Source organism: Papilio machaon, chromosome 6 (assembly GCF_912999745.1).
Source record: "Papilio machaon chromosome 6, ilPapMach1.1, whole genome shotgun sequence".
NCBI lineage: Eukaryota > Metazoa > Arthropoda > Insecta > Lepidoptera > Papilionidae > Papilio > Papilio machaon.
In genome coordinates this window covers 6406601-6421810 of record NC_059991.1, presented here as the reverse complement: position 1 = coordinate 6421810, position 15210 = coordinate 6406601, and the positions used below count along the sequence as shown (strand labels likewise).

The following is a 15210-nucleotide window of genomic DNA, read 5'->3' as shown; positions in this document are numbered from 1 at the left end:
CATGATGTTATTTTATAATTCATTGTAACTGCGATATATTCGAGGCGTGAACAAATATTTCTATAAATATATTATCGGCCAAAATATGTTTCCAGTCCATTTAACCTGGCTCATATTGCATTATTTAAACTGGCGCGGAACGCGAAAGCTGATTTCCGCGCTGCACAATGAGTAAGTATTCGAGAATGTTCGAGTATGCATAGCTCAGTTTAATTGACATATCATCCCGACCAAAAACCCAGGCCCGTAGTGCTCGCATCGAAAAACATCTGAATAATTAAATTGCAATCAAATACCTATACCGGAATACCAAAAACGAAAACGTAACGTAACTCGACTCCTCTACAATTATACTTGTGGATATATGAGTCAAAAGAATTTCATTTAAAAATAGTATCCGGGCGTAGTAGCAGCGATCGCGCACGCCGGCCGCTGCATGTTTACCAATTAGCGGATAACACGCGCCCGCCTTCCCAGAACTACATTCCTCCTTTTTCTTCTTGAACGTTATTACTTTCAGCACTCTTTTCGTAATCGATTAAATTAGATGTATAACAAACCATTAACATAGATCCAACGCTTTATAATTTTCTGTTCTTATTAGCTTCATCATCAACCTGATCGTGATGTGTTGAAAGAACAATTGAGACTTCAACATTGAACTTTAGTTATTTTTTGTTACAGATTTCTTTTGTAGCATTTTGCGGTAACTTGAATTCTCAAATGTAGCCCTCTTGTACGATCGCATCGCCTCGCGCACGTTTTGCCTCGACATGTTTTTGAATTTTTAAATTACTCATTGTACGATGGAATGTTGTCTTGTCAGTCGCATTGCCTCCCACCGTCCAATGAAATGTGCACCTAAACCATTCAGCTTATGCGTCGAATTGCAACAACTGCTCCATAAGATAGAACCAGATTCTGGCAGAAGCAACGATACTCTCCCAAGTCTAGGACGTAGGTTTCCCGAGGGTGAGACTAACCAGGGTCAAGCTAAATTTTTGATTGTTAGAGTCGAAACAGCCGTAAAACTAAATTAAAATTATACAGAACCATAAATTCTTGAGTGTAATCCATAGTTCCCTGTCCTACAAAGCGTGTATAATAAACCACCGAGATATCTTCCATGAATATCTTCTGAGCTGTGATAAAGCTGCATATGGATGGGTGTTTAACGTATTTAAAACACGCTATGGAATCATTCACCTGGAAACTAACGAGATAGTGCAAAATAGGACGGCTGCTTTCTCGTTCCCGTAACTAAAGTTATTCAAGTCCTAGCGTTTACCGATACCCGTTTATAAGTATCGATGTATTCGCAAACTCCCGCCTATAGGTTGTTATGAATGTAGTTGTTTCAAATGCGATTATAACTGTGCACCGCTTTCACCTTGTATATGCACACGCAATTTATATTGCACTGATGTAGAACGAGCGTTGCTAAATAATGAAGCGTTCTAAACATTAATTTTGTTGAGCCGTACATGACAATATAAGTAGTCTATTAACGCGAAGCAAGCTTTATAAATCGTTCAGATGTTGCGGTTTATGTCTACTTATATCTTCATATCTTAAATGTGAGATGAAACGAAATTCTTCCGAAATTTTAATTTTTGATCTGTCGGCGCGCCTGCAATCTCAGCGTAAGCCATTGTGAAACCAGTATCTTAAATGTAACCGTGGTAACCATTGTTTCTCATACAAGTAATCGTCCAAGTCATCGACAGAACCCGTTCCACACCGGCGGCGGCACCGCGTCGTAGAATGTTTATTACCTCGACCGGGAAGCGCGGGCGCAGCGACGTGCAACAGAGATGCACTGCGAAGAAAGTGCCGAGAGAGAATGGGAAACGGCTAACGGCAGGAGGCAAGGGGTCAGCGAAAGTGCATTGCCTCGGCCGCGATGCTCCAGCCGATGGGAAATGTAGTTCTCGAAGTACGTGGAATATTTACCGACATGGGAAAAATGGGAAATTGTTAATTGTAACTAAACCTGAATGAATCGGTTACTTTTGAAACAGGAATGTTTTAATTTAACTATGTCTCTATTGTAAAAGTTGAAATAAAAATCAAATAATATCATTGGGTGTAACCATAAGATGTCATGCTTTATGAGAATAATTACCTCAGCATTACTTTGAAGATTTTATTCTATTTATCATGTGACAGGATATCGGTGTCAGGATTTATCTACAGTTACCTTAAATGGTTAGTTGATTTGTTTACGTCGTACCTGATTTGCTGTTAACTAACGATGTCAAAATGTGTAAAAGATAAATTATTTTTACATTTACCTTAACACAGTATTTTCTTAAAATCAAATCGTTTGTCGGTAGAAATATAGTTTGTTACGATTTAGAGACGTTGCTTCCGTCATAGGAAGTCTTGAATTTATCTGGTAGTATTCCTACTAGTTTCTTTACGATCGCCAAGAAAAGAGTTGGGTGGGCGTCTTTTATTACATCTCACAGTAGTCTTAAATACACAAACAAGTTAAGGTTTGTAGAGATTAATTCGAACCGTTGACTGATTTGAAATTTATAAATGTTACAAAACTCAGGAAAAGAAACGGACAGACAAGACAGACTAACAGACAATATTTGTTATACCTCTATTAGTTGTTTAGTAACTTTTTTCGTTTACGTCTTGGTGTTGTGTAATTATTATAATCGCGGTAGCTTTCAATAAATTCTTTCTTTTTGTGTTAAATACAAAACTGACTGGAGCTTAAATTTAAGGGTGAGGCAAGAATGAAGCGTGTCAAGTGGGGCTCAGAACTCTCGAGCAGAACGGAGGGCCGGTTGGCTGTCGAAAACAAAGGAGTCGTTTCGAACAACCGAAGGTATTACTGTACCTGTACTCTTTATTAGTTACCACTCGGTTGAGATTCAGAATCACTGTTACAGCATTTCTTACTAGACCTCCATTTAAAATGGTACCCATTGCAAAAAGTATTAGAAATTTTATTAAATGGGTCTAATGGTAATGGCTCGTAATAGCCGATCGAAAAAAAAGAAATCTCTTTTGCCATGATAGTACTTGTAAATATTGTAAAATTGTTACCGGGAGAAATCAGCAAAAACGTTGTCTACGCGTCCAGGTGTATTGTAGATTAGGTACAACTTTCTGAGCGGTAGTTTAATATGCAACGAATTTAATAGTTAATGCTCGCGCGACGCCGAGCGAGCCAGTGTGTTCACAAATTACTCCACACTTACAGCCCAGCGGGGATACACCGCGCCCGCCTAGATTTATGTGAACACTTCGACTTGCCAACCCTACTCCCGGCCGTTACCTACGAATGTTATCCACCAAAAACACATTAACAAACATTTTTAACCAACCATTTTCCAGGAGAGTTACGGCGGCGAATTAACGACACCTTAACACAATTCCGAGCATACTTTCCCCATTATATGTAAAAGTAATAAAAAGTCACCAAATCGTCTAACTTTTTATGCTAATGTTGAGATATCGTTAAGTATACGCGTAAAGTAATTCACTAAGCGCGCGGTCAGCCGCAAGGAAACATGAATTTATTCATCGAATAAAAAAAATAATAGCGTCTATCTTCAAAAAAATATGAGATAATAATGACCTTATTCTTTCTAAATAACGAATAATTCGTTTATTTATTGACAATATTTTTATCAATACCTCAAGAAACAAACGCAATTTAAGAGTAAAGAAATCACACGGTTATTTCCTGATAAACTTTATAATTTGATTAATTGCTTTCACAAATGAAGCATTCCTTGTCGAAGTCTTTTTCAAAGTCCTCCATTAATTTGCTAAAAAGGTAGAGGTAAACGGTGTGAAATTTTAAGAGTCGTTGCTGGAGTGATTTAGGATTTTTTTTCGTGAAAACACAAGTCTTAATGCCCACTGTCGACGGCTAATTATGAATTAATTTAAAACAGATTACATATTCGCCTGCAGACATCACGGGAAACTTTTTAATTGAAATTCTTTTTGGAAGTAAAAAGCAATTTCATTTTCCGTTAATAATTTCAATTCTTTGGACAACCAACAAATTCTAAATAACTTAAAATAATACAAAACTTGTATTTTGTAATAATTATAATTATCATATGTTTAACTTCATTTGGTTTTGTTAAAATGGTGGCATTTTAAAATTATTAAAATTTAACGTACCTAGGTAAAAATTTTTATCATCAGTTTCCTAACCAATTTGTAAATTTCTGCAAAACAACAGTAAATTCGTTAATAAAACTTTTAAATTCTTGTGAATCAAAATGAATATTTACAAGTGTAAAATCAAACGGGTAACAAAAAAGTAAACAGTTTCTTTCAAAACTAGGCACACGACTTTTTTAATTTTCATTATTCAATCTACGTCTTCTAGTAGTAGCTCAATTTTTTTTAAAAATACGAATTCAGCACTTGTGTTTAGAGACGTCCTCTTCTAGCGTATCTCTGGTTGAGTTCTAAAGAGCAAGTAAATTTGTTGCGTAAACATCCGGTGCGAATCAACGGCGCTTGTTTCCCAAATATATCTGCGGTAGTTAACATTCAGATCACAAAAAGTGAAAAATAAACATCATTTTTTTTCTCACACTTTTTCGGCAACCGCTCTCAACGACCACTCAACCCAATTCTTTTCATATCTATGACAGGCGGTATACTGGTTGCTTTTAAAGAAACCTATTCATTTTGACCTCAAGACGGTGTTGAACTTAATAACGGGGCTGGGCGCCGAACACGGCGGCGGGCGAGTGGAGCGCGCATCATCATTACGATTTAATTTCAAGGGAAAGCGACCGTGACAAAGTCTACGGTGCCATTATTCCGTTCCACCTCAGAGGGTGTTTAATAAACAAATGACGCGGGGTCTCATAATGATGTACCGACACCCCCTGCCCGCCTCGCGCCTTATAAAGCCTACTTAATGGTTCCAACTGTAAGGAAAACACGAATTGTAAGCGACAGAGTTAACTTTAAACAGAGTCAGTTTACTATTTCACTTACGCAGTAAATTTAACCACATGTCGGCGTAACTGATAGGAATAAAAATAGCGAAATAAAAGATGTGAATATTCCTTTACCTTCTCTAGATCTTTAAACTGGCCAATTACTCTAAAAATTTTAGTCGTCTTAAACGGTAAAATTAAATGAAGATAACAGGCGTTTTGTCTGCTTTGAAACTTCCCCTTCCTAATTTATTCGCTGAACTTTATGTCTTTGTAGACGTGATCTAAGACTGTTCGCCAACTTTTACCATTTTCTTCTTCACACCATGTGAAATGTTGAAAATTGTGTGACGATTAAATGTTCCACTTTCCTTGCTCGTCCATTTCATTTTTAAATTCTATTCTTTGGTCAAATACCTAAATTTATTCCGGGCAGTTTAGGAATTTTATATATATATTATTGTCCGAATTCGATAAAGTTATATAAAATTAATAAGGATAGTGGAAGGAACAGTCACTCAGGTGCTGGCACGTTGACAGCCGTAGCATGTATTGTTTACATTAACTTCACAAATGGGCTCGATACTTCCACGGGCATTAGCACCTGTCACAGTGTCGCTGTCTTAATAACAGTATTTATAAGGAAAACTCGGTCGAACACGAAAATACAATTTGGTAAATGGTGGAAACTGTCACAGTAAGGCAAGTGAAACAAAGGGCGGGCGGGGTGCAGCCACGTGAGGCCGCCCCAGCGCGCGCCGCCGACGATTCAAACAAAATTACTGACTACTAATAGGTATATACATGTTACCAAATCATGCTTCACTCACTCTACTTGTGTTACAACTCATCAATTATTTCAGTTGTATGTACATTTTGAAATAAACTGTAAACAGTTGATATTTTCCCAATCAACCTAGATGTTAATAAACTGTAATAGATTTAACATTTATTTTGCATTTATATTGTTATTTTTCTCAAATATTGTGTATGATATGTGTCTTGAAAGTCATTGCCATTATTACACTCTAGTTGGTGCTTACTTTTAGTTCTTGTTGAACTATTGTTGGTTCGCAAACTTTGCAAGTGTAGTAAGTTTGTAAATTAAAGCCCTCTATCATTTATATAGATTTAATCAGTAATGGTAGAGGCGAGATTAACCGATAAAGGATTATCGTATGATGAACACGTCCCGGGGGCCTCTAGCGGACAAATCGGGGCTATCGCCACAAATTCACCCGCAACAAACCACCTCGTGAGGGCCCAAACGAAGATTAATAGTCGGCGCACAGGATTACGGCGGTTACGAACGAGCATTCGCCAGCGAACAAACGCTCGTTGCGAACTCATTATGCTTTCTACTAACGTTGTTATTAAGATTAAATTAAATTGTTTTGTGAAATGGTACGGCTTACCTTTAGCGGACTTTAATTTTTATTTTCATAATCTTGTACTAATCTTTTATCTATGTTTATAAAGCATATAATACGTTTGTAATATACAAAACTTTATAATAATCATAGTCGGTTAAACAGAAATTAATCATTTTAGTAATCGACCGACGAAAAAATGTATGTAATAAAAATTAAGTTGTTACAAATAAATTTCTAGAGTGTGCCGAAGAAAAGTTTAGTTCTCCCGATTCTAAGTATAAAGGCAAGGATTCAATTCTCTACGCGAGTGTAGGAAAAAAATAACAAAGCATCCGAGAAGAGGTCCGGATCTCATTTGGACAAATCGCTCGTAGCGGTCAGGTCAGATACCAATAACAAGGGACTCGCGTGCTATTGTACTCCTAGCCGTCATTAGCCTGCTTCCGTATATTCCTTCCATTCGCCATTTACAGGCCGCGCCACTCTTATTTCAATAGCAGTATGAGATAAACTTGATTGTCGTTTTCGACTCGTCGACCGTCTTTAATGCAACACGAGGAGCCAATAAAATTGAACAGCGCGTCTTCAAGCGAATTTATCACGAGTTTCGTAATACTTTTTATTGAGCTGTAAGGTGATAAACGACCACAACATCCACCTGAATACAAGATCAATACACGATTACCGAATTCATAGGGAATTGACTCTATCATATATTGTTTGAACATTTTAATGGCGAACCGCGGCGATGTTTTATAAAAAACAATATACACAACGAGTTCTGTTGGGGTTTGCAAGTTAAACTGATTAATTCGACATATTATAAATATGGAACGGTACAATTCTGGAGCAAAATAATCAAGATGAGCTTTATATATAAGCCAATTAATGAAAGCGTCGCGAACTCGCGGTGGAAACATATATTTTCATCAATATAAAGACGTCGCTTTAAACGTATTTGGGCGCGATAATAAGCTATGTTACGCAGTAATTAATAGGATCGATCTACTAATTAAGGGCCGAGTTGAAAACATTTTGTGTCATACTGCACAAGCGGTAGAATGCAATTTCGAATGGCAAGCGGCGCGAAAGCTAATACAATCATGGAGTACTTTACTATCTTCTTATTTAATTCAGCTGCTTCCATAATAAAACACGGGACAGTCGTTTCAGAGAGCAATGCAAACTCGAACTTGTTGCGTTTTACTTAATTAATCTCCGACTAAATCAGATAAATGGTTGCCGTATAAACCAATCTCGTTCAGTCTGCGTTCGATGACGTCCAACTTTACGTTTATATTCCTCACTAATGGAATCATTACACGTAAAAGACATACACAAGTTTCGTATGTTGTTAAAATCTATAGAGACTTCTTGTTAAGAGTTGTTTGGTAATATTACGGCGACTTTTTATGTTCGAGGAAATTTTTTGATTTAATGATCTCACGAATGCTCAAAGTTTTCTTTTATATGGGCATCCCATTAAGCTTACGTATAGAATTAATTAAAGCAATTCTGAGTAATTAGTATGAGTTATTATTTACAGTCTTTACTTTAAGTCATGTCTTATGTTGTTATGTTGACGTCGAAGAGTGAAATTACTGAGTTATTGCATTAACCTATAATATTAAGTTGGTTTATTGAATAGAAATATGAAATTATGTCGAACGATCGACAATCAAGTGTACCGGTTGAAAGGAAGGTAACGGTGTATCGGTTGAAAGGAAGGGAGGCGCAGGGCCTGGGATCAAGTGACTGTTGTCAAACATGAGTAATGGTGTTGTCAAGTGCAGTGGCTGTGCAATCGGCGTAATTAACTCGTCCACCGAGGGCGGCTAGTTACGGCACAATCGATGCCTTTCCTTCGGGAATCCGCTTTGCGATCATTACAGCTTCGACACTTAGCAATGGGACGTCTTTATTTATCTTTATTATATTTCAAACTTATTTTCTTCTTAAGATGCTGTCCTTTTTTTGATAAATGTTTAATCTCCATTGAAATCAACGATGGAGTTTCTAGTCGCTTCTTCGTTATAACAAAGAATTTGTGTTGTCAACTACTTACGAGTACCAAGCTTAAACCGGAAACTAAAAAAAAAAAACACATCTGAAAATACAGATGTCTATACAATGAACTTCCTGTAAAAACAATGTGTTTTTTGTTTATTAATTTTCGAGTTGTATAAACAAATATGAATAATGTTATCGTTAATACGTAAGGCGTGTATTGTGTGGCATAATTCATAAATTCTGCTTATGGGAGGCGCAGCGTACGGGCTGCTGGCTCGGGCTGCGAAATCTCGATGCGTGCGACAAGCAGCCTAATCCCGACTTAGCTGACTCAAGGAAATGACAGCCCATGCAAACTGCCTCTTCATTCCGCCGCCTCACTTCTTTACTTATGGCGTAGGCATGAGAAATGTTGACACTGCTATTTCGTCTCTGTAATTGTGACGAATTTGTATTCGTTTATTTCTCAGTGTTATCTTTTATATTACTATTGATATCATATTCACTTTTTGTAACTAGGGAATATTATTTTATTAAATTTATTTATTAAATTTTATACTGTAATAATAATTATTAAAGCAAATACTCAAAATTAAGCTCGTATTACAATGATTGTTGTTTTTGGGAGCACCCCATTAATTAAAATTAGTATACTTGTAATCCTAAAGCCTATCCAAAGAGATTTAATATGCCTACTAGCAGATAATATCTCTTTGTGTGTATCTTAAAGAGAGGGCGTGCCTTTTAAACATATTTACTAAGGCGAGATCGGCAACATGTATATTTTTCCAGGAATATCATTCGCGTTTTGCAGTTAATTGTACCACAACACATAAATAAAGTTACATATATGTCTTTAAGTAAATTGTTAGGATAATTTCAGCGGGTAGCTTTTAAATTATTAGAAATGTTTCCATTTAACGAGCCGGCCATTAGGCCAAAATTTAATAAGCCAACGATTTACAATCATTAGAGAGGGAAATGAAGAATTACGAGCTCGCTCCTCTCGCTCCCGCTCGCAAGTCATACGCCGTCTTTATTGTTTATCGTAAGATCTGTCAAGGTAATCGGGGCCAACCCTAATAAAGGTAAGTAATTCTAAGCACACTGCCACATCTCGGGCCGACTTTCTGACATCTGCGTTGCCCATAAGTAAAGTTCAAATGTTGAAATAAGGGAATGAAATTTGAGTTCTAATTTATGCTTACCCACATGAGAATATTAAGGGCAGGGAGATGTTGGTGTAAGATATGAGTTGGTGCGAACGCGTACCTTTCGCTTATGACGTATGCCAGGCAATTAGTTCATGTTCACCCTCCTAGTTAAGTGTAAGCACTCATTAACTATGTACATATAAGTTAAACCAGATGTAATTTCAGAAACAGAATTAAATAAAGGATTAACTTATGCGGTAGTAGTACTGCCTGACTTTTCTTGGGGAAATAAATAAAGTAAATGTATGAAAGTTTAAATTATGCTGAATTATTTTGTGGATTGGCAGTAGTTTTTTAAGTTTATCAGAAATAAATAATAAATATTTTCTCTTATTATATAGTAGTCAAAGTATTAAATGTTCAGAGATTCATTTCCGTCTAAAAACTGTTGGCATAAAATCCTTTGGGTCTTTACTCCATTTGTTCCGGCTTAACAGATATTGCAAAACTTCGTTTTAGATAAGTAGCAATAAATGCTACCTCGCTACACTAGTGCTTTTTTACTGAATTAAAAACTCAATCCTTGTCTCCAACAAATAAGAGAAGAACTTACTATCTAGCTTTTTGCGAGTCTAAAAAAGTATCCTCACTTTGAACACAAAGTATCCATAAAAATGCCCAACGTCGCAATTAACACAATTCCACTTCGCCCGCGACAGTTTCGAGATAAAAATGGAAAAGAAGTAATGGATTGATGTCAAACTTGCCGTGAAAAATTTTAGTCAATGGGGGAGATAATTTCCTCGGGAGAAGTGTTTTATAAAATTTCTATGAAAAATTGTCGCCGTTGCGTGGTCTCAGGGGCGCGCCGTCGCCTGTCGCCCCGAGCCTCGAGTAATTTAGCCTCATTTGTTTTCTATGAATATTTATTAGCCGATTCGAAAACAATGACCGTATTGAAATTTAGTATGTGCGACGCACACACTCACTCGTATCGAAAATATCGTTTCCACCCAACAACTTTTCTAATTACGATCGCTGCCGCATTCAATTCAGGCAATTAGTGGAAGTATAAAAATATTTGAATTTTTAATGAAATTTTTCATTTGAAACTTGGTCTGGCTCGAGCAAAGGCAGTAATAAAACCGCGCACCAAAAGCGTGATATTTAAATTTACCGCCGCGCCAACTTCATCGCCGGCGACAATTCAATTACAACTAATAGCCCCTGATTCATGTTTGTATTGCTAATTAGTCGTCGACTCAAGTTTTGTCACTCCTCACTTGTGCCGCCCTCGTAGCCGACGCGGCACCGTGCTCGTCGCTTTGTGTAATAGATTGTTCTTCACCGAATGAGGCTCAGCCTTAAACGTTGTCTTTTGTTTGTGCATAATTTTATGTACGTCTTTTCGTGCCATGACAACGTTGGTGTTGTCTTCCTTCGCTAGATAAGATACGGCCGAGTGCGTCGTATGCGATGTCGTGGAAAAAATGAGAGAAATAAAAGAAAGCCGGGAAATGTTTTAGAGATATTTAGTTGAATACAGTGTATCGCGAAAGTTGGATAAGTCGTCCCATCGCCGTCCGTGTCGCTCACTGAAACTAGCAATTGATGCCACAGAAGAAAGTTGTAAATCCTATTTTGAAACCGCAAGGGTCACTTGAGAACTAAATAACCAGTCATCTGCACAACTTTTTGGAGCTTTGTAAATGTTTACGAATTCACCAAAATACTTAGAAAAAATTTTAACAGCCGCAGTAGCAATATTCATTTACCAGTTAACATTATATTTAGTATCAATAAGATTGAACACGGTAACTGGTTGCGAGACAATCTGTGATACAAATTATTCCACATAAAAAGCGGCCGGCTGTCACTGGTGGTACAAGTTTTAAATAAGCACCGCTACCAGTGTACTCTTTACAGGAATTTATATTCAGTAACTTTACTTTTTAAATGGTAATTGAATGTCACTTTTGTAGCTGTGAGAATCAACTGACATTACAACAAATATTAGAGACTAATAAACGCGCAAACTAATTTAATAAGGTATTAAGTGCTTTTTAGGATTGAAGTGTAACGGAGCGAGTTCTGGATACCTTAATAGGATGAGGGAGATATGTTCATAGTTGGTAGTATTGGCATTGTATTGGCTGGGACGCAGGACGCAGACGGGGTGGTGGAGGGCGCGGGGAGGCACCTGTTGCGCCGAACTATTTTATTAGCGCGAGTGTGTCGGTGGCCCATTCTTTACGGCTCTTTTGTTAGCGTCGCGTTAGTTCGCAGCGAGCTCCGCCAACGCGACGGCAACGCGACGTGATTGGCCCGGTTTATAAAGCAAACAGCAGGCATATTTTCCGTTTGTGCCGGCCTTTTGTCTGTTATCATTCATTCTGTATGCTTAAATTCCAATTCCGTCGCGTTTGCTTACGCTGCTAATATTTTTCTCTTCAAAATGTGTGACTTGTGAATGAAAGATGCCCTTTATGTTGTTTGTTTTGTTTTTTGTTTACGTGTATTTTAGAATGATTTAAGAATAGAAATGTTTTTGTACCTGAGTCAGTTGCTTTGTTTTTGCCTAAGCCAGTGCAATCTGTATTGTGCAGTTGCAAGATCCACATGTCAAGCTTGTCATCCCAACAGACGGCATTGCAGTGTTTGCATAATTTGAAGGCTTTACCGCCATAACGCAGCCGGGAATTTCCCTCAGGGTTATCGACGGAAAAAAGCCGGATTCAGCTCGCACTTCCAATGCTCGATCTGTAATTCAATATTAACCATTAAGTTCCATTAAGTGCAATTTTTATGAGTAATTTCTTTACATTATTTTGCTATCTATATTTAAAAAGGTTGTTTTGTTTTGTAACAGCATTTAAATTTTTCTTTTCGACATTATTTTATTTTATTGATGTCATTACTATTTTGAATTTAATTAATAAGATTTGTAGTTAATGTAGTTAAATACTCTGCCTTGCTTTATCGTAAACAACAAAGCCCTATTTCTTTCAACTTAAGATATCGCTCAAAGTCTTCTTAGTCTCAACGTCGGGTATCGGCGTATACATTCAAGACAACTTTCCCGACTTAGAATTCAATAAAGCACGCCAAAGAATTTATTCTCTCTTTGACTTAATAGCTTAAAAGATTAATTAAATGGAAACTTCCGACAGATACGGTTAACATTTTAATGTAAACATTAAACTCATAGCTTTAACTTAGTACGCGGTTAGATAAGAAATTGGATTAACTGATAATGTTATTGTGCGATTCAATACTACTGTAGTAGACCTGTATCAAGTCAAAGTCTTTAATTGGCCACTTAAGTAGTTCTTCTGCATTATTTTAGTAATAAAAATCTAAGCTAAGGCACTTTTTAAGCAATCATCAAACTGTACGACTGTTAGACTTTTAACAGAAACTTGCCTCACTCAAGTCGTTAATTGGTCACAACAAGAGGTCCTTAATATAGATATTCTCTATATCTACACTAATAATTAAATGTTCTTAACGAATCTCAAAGAGTCAGTTAACATTAAATGTTCAAATAGTGGTAGTTTGTACGCATACTGAGATGCAGCGGGATTGCATTGTCATCACATCTCAGTGCGCTCTACGTGACTCTATCTGCGCGTAATCCTCGGCCACCTGCTTTTCAAATCTTCTCAACGATTGTTCAATCTTTAGTATCAAAATTCTATTAACAAACTCGATGTTTTAATCATATTATATTCTGTTAGTACATCACATTAATATTGTATAATAGAATGCAGACAGCCAATTACAGTTCAATGATTTTTTTACAAAATATTGGTCACACAGTTGTATCACACTGGTCTGCGACAAGAACGCCATTGAGTATAAACTGATTTTGTATTTTAAATGTTCGTAACATTTCCCTTTTATAAAAAATATACTTTATGTCATTTCTGCGAATATATGCGGTATCCGGCGAATCATAATTAACTATGCAAACCAAATAACCGACTCTCTTATAAGCAACCAGTCGGAACTAAAAACGTGGCGTAATTAAAAACACAGCAAACACGTTCCCGACTGACATTATATGAGAAGCAAAAACTGCTTGCTCAGTGGTCCGTTGAAAGTATTCGCCGGCTTATAAATAGGGGGCTTTCATCCGCTGAAAAAACACTATGTAAGTTAGCACGGCAGATCGCGTGTTGCGGGACGTGTGGCCAGATGATCACGGCAAGCGCACTATCAACGCTAAATGTAATGCGTGTCATTTATGTAATTTTCTTATTTTTTGATCAATTAACAGAATGGTTTTTTTGGGTTATGGAAATGCAATTAATAGTCTAAGGCCTGTTATAAGTGAATCGTCAATATACATTATTCTCCGAATAATTATGGTATATACGGGTCACTTCATTTACCTTCTTACTTATCGAAAGTAGAAAATATTCCATGTGAAATCACAAAAATTATAAAATAAAAAACAATAATTGGCTGAATTTAAGTGTTGTTTTAATTTGATCATCGCATGATCTAAAGCCATTTTAATTAAATAACTCCGTGACAGCGCCTCCTCGGTTCTAACAATAATAATAATTTTAAATCAAATTCCATTTCATCAACAGCTTTTTAATTTTGTCATGTTATAATGAGAAAATTCAACAAACAGATACAATGCCTGTTTATTAATTTCCTATGGTTATTTAATGAATAAAGAAGGGGAATATCTTCTGACATCATTTAGTTAATGAAATTTGACCGAAAATATTTACCTTATAAAAACTGTTTGCCATTCCTTTAGTACAAAATAGAATTTACTTTATCAAGGGAGTCGAAGCATTTTTCATTTCAGTCGCGTTGCGTGATTCTTAAAGCTTTCGCTAGACGATATTTTATTATGCTTTACTTTTATGGGACAATGAAATTCGCGGAATATTTTGTTCATCATTTCGCACCACATATTTTTACTTCAAATTTTTTAATGTTTTGTTCAAATTAAATGTGCTTGAGGTTCTAACCTGATTCCATAATTGTCAATGAACCGTTTTTATTAAATTTTGTAACCGTTACATTGCAGTTGCAGTCGCTGTATTTACGGGAAAGTTCGTTTCTATTAATTAAGCGTAAAGAGGCACGCGCATCAAATCTACTATCGGAGTGGACGATTCGCCGGAAATGACGCAGAAAATTGCTCAGCCGCTCCATGTGGACGCAATATCCTACGACGACTTCCAATTATGCAGATTATCTCAGCGACGATACTCTTATTACAATGTTACTTACCTATACGCGAACCTCCGCCGTGTACTTTAGAGTAATAGCAGTACGTTAATACCATCAGGAGTGGGTGAGGGCCTCTCGACTGTAATTAGACTCGTCGCAGCGCTCTCGTTCATGTTTTGTTTTGTTTAGTCTCATTGATGCAACGTTGATTCTCGCAAAAAGTGTAAATAGGAATCTAGGACAGATTCGATTTACGTCGTTAGTCCAAAAAATATCACTTTTTAACTTAAGTGCGATCATAAGTGCTGAATTTTTATTAGCAAATCGATGTGACCGTTCGTTTTTTCGTGCCATAAACTGATTGTTTTTAATGATTAAAATGTATTATTCTCGTTCAGATTTAACGTTTGATTCCAGGAATTTTCTTAATGATTTCTATCGTTAACCTTTGGCAGATTATTTTAATATAAAACAATTTAGCCGTTAATGGGGTTGCGTTATGGGACTTTATCCTTCGTGTTGTTTTCGAGGCGCATTTGACTGGTG

At 36.7% G+C, this 15210-nt stretch overlaps 1 protein-coding gene across 7 annotated transcripts in view; it reads left to right on the top strand.

The window, feature by feature from the left end:
* LOC106714967 (polypyrimidine tract-binding protein 1) overlaps positions 1–15210 on the top strand; it is a 348985-nt gene that overhangs the window by 234340 nt on the left and 99435 nt on the right. The gene's annotated exons all lie outside the window — the stretch shown is intronic.